This window comes from Salvelinus sp. IW2-2015, linkage group LG11, assembly GCF_002910315.2.
Source record: "Salvelinus sp. IW2-2015 linkage group LG11, ASM291031v2, whole genome shotgun sequence".
NCBI classification, from domain to species: domain Eukaryota; kingdom Metazoa; phylum Chordata; class Actinopteri; order Salmoniformes; family Salmonidae; genus Salvelinus; species Salvelinus sp. IW2-2015.
The window spans coordinates 50,315,317-50,323,649 of record NC_036851.1 but is presented as its reverse complement, the minus strand read 5'-3'; the positions used below and the strand labels follow the sequence as shown (position 1 = coordinate 50,323,649).

Genomic DNA, 8,333 nt, shown 5'->3' with positions numbered 1-8,333 from the left:
ATAGCCAACGGAACCTTGAGCGTCCCGAGTTCCAACTCTCAACAGAGCACTCAGTCAGAGAGGCAACGTGAGATTGTGATGTCATGACTCTCAACAGAGCACTCAGTCAGAGGAGGACACGTGAGATTGTGATGTCATGACTCTCAACAGAGCACTCAGTCAGAGAGGCAACGTGAGATTGTGATGTCATGACTCTCAACAGAGCACTCAGTCAGAGAGGCAACGTGAGATTGTGATGTCATGACTCTCAACAGAGCACTCAGTCAGAGAGGCAACTAGAGATTGTGATGTCATGACTCTCAACAGAGCACTCAGTCAGAGCAACATGAGATTGTGATGTCATGACTCTCAACAGAGCACTCAGTCAGAGAGGCAACAGTGAGATTGTGATGTCATGACTCTCAACAGAGCACTCAGTCAGAGAGGCAACTGAGATTGTGATGTCATGACTCTCAACAGGACACTCAGTCAGAGAGGCAGCGTGAGATTGTGATGTCATGACTCTCAACAGAGCACTCAGTCAGAAGGACAATGAGATTGTGATGTCATGACTCTCAACAGGAGCACCTTTCAGGTACAGAGTGGCGTTGAGATTGTATCGTCAAGGCCAATAGCAAGAGGACACTTCAGTAAGGCTAACGGTTGTGATCTAGCGATTGTGATAGTGTGAAAAGAAACTTAGGTGCACATCTCTCTTCCATGCGAGAAAGTGCCTCAATTCGCAGTAGTTCACTTTGGAGTTAGTAGCCTGTGTTCTATGGGCAAGAACTTCAAGCCCAAAGATAGTGATGTTAAATGACAATAAAGAAGAACTATAAAGGTCGGCTCGAGCCCATGATGGAAGTTAGTAACACTAAACAGAATTTGCATACAGTCAGGACAGACACACCCACAGCCTGACCACCCACCCATCTTGTGTCGGAACATGTCTGCATCACAAATGGCACCCTATTCCTTATTATATAAAGTGCACTACTTTTGACCAGGGCCCATAGGGCTATGGTAAAAAGTACTGCACTATGTAGGGAACAGGGTGCTATTTGGGATGCTATAGGTTATTCTCCCACTACTACACTCTTAGAAAAATKAGGTGCTATGTAGAACCTAAAATGGTTCTTCAGCTGTCCACATAGGAGAAACCTTTTGAAGAACCCGTTTTGGTTCCGAGGAGAACCCTTTTGTGTTCAATGTGGAACCCTTTACACAGAAGGGTTCTCCTATGGGGACAGCCGAAGAACCCTTTTGGAACCCTTTTTTTGTTGTTGTAAATCTATGCATTGAATCCTACATTCACACATGAGCCAAGCACTAAATCCTGCCTGTTTCTCTCTCCCACAGGGTGGCATGTATGTGTTTCAACTCTTTGACTACTATGCAGCCAGCGGTGTGTGCCTTTTGTGGGTTGCATTCTTTGAATGTATTGCTGTAGCCTGGGTTTATGGTACGTCTACTCTGGAATATAATGCTCTGTGTGTGTGTGTGTCTGTATAGGAGCTGTGGTCCTTAAATGTCCTCGGGCTCCGTTAGTGAAATACATTCACAACTACTCCAGCTGTATAGAGATGTTACAGTTCTGTCTCCATTTATTGTTGCATTATGTCGCCGGACACCGTCCAAAATACATCTAGACCTAGACAGGCCGTGTCCCAGTATAAAGAGAAACACGAGATAGAATACTGTTTACATCAGAAATGGTACTCTATAGTCCCTATAGTGGATGTCTTTTTGACCACAGCCCTACTATAGGCCCTGGTCTAAAAGTAGTGCACTATAAAAGGAATATAGGGCCCCATTTACATCAATCTGACAAAATGCTCAATTTTTTTTTTCTCTCCTCCTATCAGGCGTTGATAATTTCTATGATGCGATTGAAGACATGATTGGCTACAGACCAAATCCCTGGATGAAATGGAGCTGGTCTTTTTTTACACACCTCTTCTTTGTGTGGTGAGTCTATGTTCATCATTCACTTAGTCTCAAATGGTACCCTTGCTGTATATTTTATTCTGTATAACGTAACCTATAGGCCCTAGTCAAAAATAAGTGCACTACATATGGAATAGGGTGCCATTTGGGATGCTGCTCCTACAGAAAAGGATAGAGAGTGATATAAACATCTGTCATCCCTTCCTCCCCCACTCACAAACATTATACTACTACAACAGCAGTGTGTGTGTATGTGTGTTTGCGTGTCCGTACGTCCATCCGCTGGATTTGCTGTGAAAATCCACAATTATTCAGTAAGTTCAACAACACTGAACCCAAGATGGAATGGCCATCTGCCTGCTAAAAGAGAGGAGAGAGAGAGAGAAGAGATAGAGACAGACAGACAGACAGACAGACAGACAGACAGACAGACAGACAGAACAGATAGATAGGATAGATAGATAGATAGATAGATAGATGATAGATAGATAGATACAGAACAGACAGACAGACAGACAGACAACAGATAGATAGATAGACAGACAGACAGTGGATTCATTCCCATCGGAGCTAGGGGTAGGGTCCTAAGATTTGGGAGGTAGGGTCCTAGATGTGGGAGGTAGGGTCCTAGATTTGGGATGTAGGGTCCTAGATTATGAGAGGTAGGGTCCTAGATTGGGACGGTAGGGTCCTAGATTTAATGGATCGTAGATTTGAGGTGGGGGGATCCTAGATTTTGAGGTGGGGGGTCCTAGATTTTGAGGTGGGGGGTCCTAGATTTTGAGGTGGGGCGTCCTAGATTTTGAGGTGGGGGGATCCTAGATTTTGAGGTGGGGGGATCCTAGATTTTGAGGTGGGGGGGTCCTAGATTTTGAGGTGGGGGGGTCCTCGATTTGAGGATGGGGGGGTCCTAGATTTTGAGGTGGGGGGATCCTAGATTTTGAGGTGGGGGGATCCTAGATTTGAGGTGGGGGGGGATCCTAGATTTTGGAGTGGGGGGGTCCTAGATTTTGAGGTGGGTGGGTCCTAGATTGTTGAGGTGGGGGAGGGGTCCTAAAATTTTGAGGTGGGGGAGGGGTCCTAAAATGTTGAGGTGGGGAGAGGGGTCCTAGATTTTGAGGTGGGGGGGTCCTAGATTTTGAGGTGGGGGGGTCCTAGATTGAGGTGGGGGGATCCTAGACTTTGAGGTGGGGGAGGGGTCCTAGATTTTTGAGGTGGGGGGGGTCCTAGATTTGAGGTGGGGGATCCTAGATTTTGAGGTGGGGGATCCTAGATTTTGAGGTGGGGGGGTCCCTAGATTTTGAGGTGGGGGTCCTAGATTTTGAGGTGGGGGAGGGGTCCTAGATTTTGAGGTGGGGGAGGGGTCCTATGATAGTTTGCTTAACAAAGTGGCCAGGCTCTATAAGATCACATCCCCTCCTGTTTGGCCCTGGTGGTTAAAGGTTAACCGGTGGCCCTGCCTCCTCTGCTGGTTAAAGATTAACCGTGGCCCTGCCTCCCTGCTGGTTAAGGGTAACCGGTGTCCTGCATCCCTGGAGGTTAAAGGTTAACCGGTTGCCCTGCCTCCCTGGTGGTTAAAGGTTAAGGGTAACCGTGGGCCCTGCCTCCTGGAGGTTAAAGGGTAACGGTTGGCTCTGCCTCACTGGTAGTTAAAGACGAACCGTTGGCCCTGCCTCCCTGGAGGTTAAAGGGTAACCGTTGGCCAGCATCCCTGGAGGTTAAAGGGTAACCGTTGGCCCAGCAATCCCTGGAGGTTAAAGGGTAACCGTTGGCCCTGCCTCCCTGGAGGTTAAAAGGGTAACCGTTGGCCCTGCCTCCCTGGAGGTTAAAGGGTAAACCGTTGGCCCTGCCTCCTGGGGGTTAAAGGGTAACCGTTGGCCCGGCGTCCATGCTGTGTTGTGATTGCTGGATTAAAACTGTTGAGGCCATTTGGGAAATGTGGTGCTTTGCTCCGTCCGGAGGCTAATCCTGTTTAATCTTGTTGAATCTCCTGTGTCTTAACACCAGGAAACATAGTGCTATTTGTTCTCTTGGGACGGACTAAGGAGAGATTAAGGAGATCTCAAGGAGATGAGAGGGGACTAAGGAGAATTTGAGGAGACTATGTGATGTCAATTACTACCAGCTCTGATATTATTAGATAATTTTAGACGCCATAATCGTATAGTGGCTGTAACGCTATTATCGATTATGTCAATAATTGTTTTCATTTGAATTTGTTTTCCAAAAATGTTCATGAAACAATAGGTGTTTGTCGAATGAAATTGAAGACTCGTTTGCGTCATTAAAAAAAATATAATTCAAGCATCAAGTATTGTTTACTGAGAACAAGGAAGTTTTCAGGTAGATCCTTGTTTGAAACAGCATAGTTAGCTAGTGCAAGTTGGCACTGCAAATGTACAAGAACGCCAAACCGTTTCTCATCATTGTCAGACATAGGAGAATGTGAGTTAGCATTAATACATTTACCCTCCATTGGTGTTTTCCTCTCTGCCTCCAGGGTTGCTTCGTCTTCTCCTTGGTCAAATACAAACCTTTGACGACAACAAGGTTTACGAGTACCCCGACTGGTCCATCGGTGTGGGCTGGACTCTGGCCCTGGCTTCTATGATCTGTATTCCTATGGTGGTGGTCATCAAGATCATCCAGTCCGATGGACCACTCATAGAGGTTAGATACACACAACTCTTATAACCCTATAGCCCCACAGCCCCTTGGTTCTAGACACTACACCCTAAAGCCCTAGCCCCCAAGCCCCTTGGTTCTAGACACTACACCCTACCGCCCTAGCCCCCAAAGCCCCTTGGTTCTAGACACTACACCATCAATAAGCCCTAGACACCTCAAGCCACCTTGGTTCTAGACACTACACCCTAAGCCCTAGCCCCCAAGCACCCTTGGTTCTAGACACTACACCCTAAGCCTAGCCCTTGGTTCTAGACCCTACACCCTAAGCCCTAGCCCCCAAGCCCCTTGGTTCTAGACACTACACACCTAAGCCCTACCCCAAGCCCTTGGTTCTAGACTGTACACCCTAAGGCCAAGCCCCTTGGTTCTAAGACACTACACCCTAAGCCCTAAGCCCCAAGCCCCTTGGTTCTAGACCCTACACCCTAAGCCCCAAGCCCCTTCGGTTCTAGACACTACACCTAAGCACTAGCCCCTACCCCTATGTTCTAGACCCTACACCCTAAGCCCTAGCCCCAGCCCCTCGTTTCTAGACACTACATCTAAGCCCTAGCCCCCAAGCCCCTTGGTTCTAGACACTACACCCTAAGCCCTAGCCCCCAAGCCCCTCGTTTCTAGACCCTACACCCTAAGCACTAGCCCCTACCCCTATGTTCTAGACCCTACCACCCTAAGCCCTAGCTCCTACCCCTAGGTTCTAGACCCTACACCCTAAGCCTAGCCCCAAGCCCCTCGTTTCTAGACACTACATCCTAAGCCCTAGCTCCTACCCCTAGGTTTCTAGACCCTAAGCCCTAGCTCCTACCCCTAGGTTCTAGACCCTACACCCTAGCTCCTACCCCAAGGGACTTCATGTAGTTCAGAAGCTTCATCTTTGACCTCTTGACTGATATACTGGACCTCCCAACAAAGTTGTGATTAAGCCAGTAGAAGTCGGTGAGTCTAGAGGTCATTTTTCAAGTTGATCCATCTGTAACAGGTACACTTGCTGTCATATACTCATACTTGCACAGTATATTGGTATTTAGTGGAATTAAAACGAGCTCTTATTTTTTTTCTCTCCACCCAGAGGATCAAGGCTGTGGCAGCTCCGCTGGGAGGTGCAAGCTCTCGTCCAGTCGACCACCGTCCCAAGGGCATGTCTGCCGAGCTGGCCTACCCCTGGACCCTAACGGGAACAACGGCCTGATCAAGCCACCCACACTATTGTAGAAACTATGATGTGAGCGCTCTCTGTGAGAGGAACGAATTGAAAAAAAAAAAAAATGACCCGCTTTCTATGTTATTAACTATATTATCACTAAACTAGTTATAGGACCAGGTTTACATTGCTATGTATCCTGCACTAGGACGGTTATTTTTTTTGTTTTGTTTTCTACAGAGGAAGTTACATTATTGGTTTCCTGTCTATGTTTTTAATATTTTTTATTAAACTATTGTTATTAATATTACTGTTATTACGATTAATGTAGTTAGAAGGAAATGTAGATTTCCAAGCCACTTGGAGCAAGCAGAATCAGTACATGGTCCATTTTACTTCTTCTTTCCTGTAGAACTATAAGCGGTCGTCTCTATTTTAGGAATCTTTTTTTTTTTTTTTTAGAGAAGAAAATACATAATACAAAAGAAAGGGTTGTATAAAACCGTAAGAACTAAATGTGTGTCATGTTTTGAGCAGTAACATTTGACTACGTCATGTTTGTATCTAGATCAACCTAGCCCCTCTCTCTTCTCAGCTTAACTAATGTCTATAGTGCGATAATATCGTGGAGGTGGTGCCCCTTGTATACAGTGAGATTAGTCGAGTGTGTTTGTCGTCGATGTTTGTTGTAAAATTACAACTGAACCTGAACGTAGCTCCACTACTAGGCTGCGTTCAGGGTCCAGAGCATCTCATCTACAGTTGCTAAAAAGTTAGGGTTTCAAAATCCTGCACCGGTCTGCAATACTGGTTTTTGACACAACTATTTGCTAGAAGGTACTCGAGCGCCTTGCAGCAAGTCTGTATAAATAACACAACCTAGCTTTTTAGTGCCGGCAACTGTACCTGGCTCTGACTGTGGAGGTACAAACCTGTCCTCCTTGTACAGTGTCTAGTGTACATACATACAGTCAGCCCAACTCCATTTTAAACTAGACTATACTATGCTGGTGAAGGACACTACTGCTACATGCCATCCATCCTAGTGCATACAGTAGCTACATCATACGTGTTTCAAGTCTGTGATTCATTATTTGCACTAAAGTAATGAAGTGAGTTTTTTCCTTTATTCTTAGTGTTTAAAGTCTGTTGTTGTATCGCTGGCCATAGATAGAGGACATGACATAGTGGCAAGTACATAAGAAGCACAACATCACACTATATAATGCATATAGCRTCTCTTTAGTCTGTGTCTCTAATGAATTGACAGGAGCCTAAAGGACCTGCCATAATAACTTTACGCATTCATGTAAACTCCCCATACAGTAAATATTGATCATAAATCGTAAATATTGATCAAGGAACCATTCAAAATACAAGCAGACTGCTTCTCAATCAGATATTTCTATTGGATTTCTGCCGGCTAGGTCAGTGTACATTCTGATGTAATGATAATACATATGGTAATTGATTAATATACTGACTTCTACTATCTACTTCCTCCAGCCTTTTCACACTCCCTATCCATCGGTCGTCATATCTTAGTTTAGTTTTAAATATTATATTATTACAGCTTTTCAAAGAGGCAGAAACAATTCAAACAAAAAGCCTGTTGGGGTTTGAAGCGCTATGATTCACAATGCAAAGATATTTCTTCTTAGAATGGAATGTTGAAATGTGAAACCCCATGTAGTGAAAACTGAAGCTTCGCTTAATTCTATTGATTCTATTACATAAAAATACTTTTTTTTTTTCTTTCTTTTCTTCTGGGGGTATAAAATCAGAACGTTTAGTTTATTGTACTTTGATTGTTTTCCAATCACGTTTTTGCCTTTTTGTATTCAAAATGTAAAATGACCACCCCGTCTCCAGCTACTAATACTTCCTGAGGATGAATCGTCATTTAACAACTTACTGTTAATCAACAAAACTGCAATTTGTAATGTGCAATACTTCGTAGAAAGATAAGTATTTTTTCACTCTGTTTTTCAAATAGGTGGTACTTTTAACTTTGTAGAGAGAAAWAAWAWAAAATAAACTTGCTTAAACAATGCGAGAGACAAAATTACGACAATTTCAGGGGCCAATGAAAACCTACCACAAAATCTTATGCCATAATATCAACAAAGAAACAACATTCAATGCAGTAGTATCACTTTCTGTCATAACACACAGAATTTGATTCATCTTTATCAAAAATATGACACATTTTAAAATATCTGAATTTGCAATGAAAAGTTATCCTGCCATTTTATAATGACTATCTCAAATCTGATTTGGTAGTCTGAATTGGCCTGTGACATTCTGAAATGATGCTGCCGCCAAACATAGGCCTGTCTATCTACCGTAGTGCTGTTTGTTTGTACAGAAGATGTATTATGTCGCACAGAAACAAACCGCTAGTTGTTAGCTAGCTAGGTACCTGTAACAAACCACTAGTAGTTTTCTAGCTAGGTACCTGTAACAAACCGCTTGTAGTTAGTTAGCTAGGTACCTGTAACAAACCGCTAGTAGTTTTCTAGCTAGGTACCTGTAACAAACCGCTAGTAGTTAGCTAGCTAGGTACCTGTAACAACCG

The 8,333-nt window shown here is 44.2% G+C and overlaps 1 pseudogene; it reads left to right on the top strand.

Moving 5' to 3' along the window:
- The first annotated feature begins 935 nt into the window (after nt 1–935).
- LOC139028416 (sodium- and chloride-dependent taurine transporter-like) lies at nt 936–8,321 on the top strand (annotated as a pseudogene).
- The last annotated feature ends 12 nt before the right edge of the window (nt 8,322–8,333 follow it).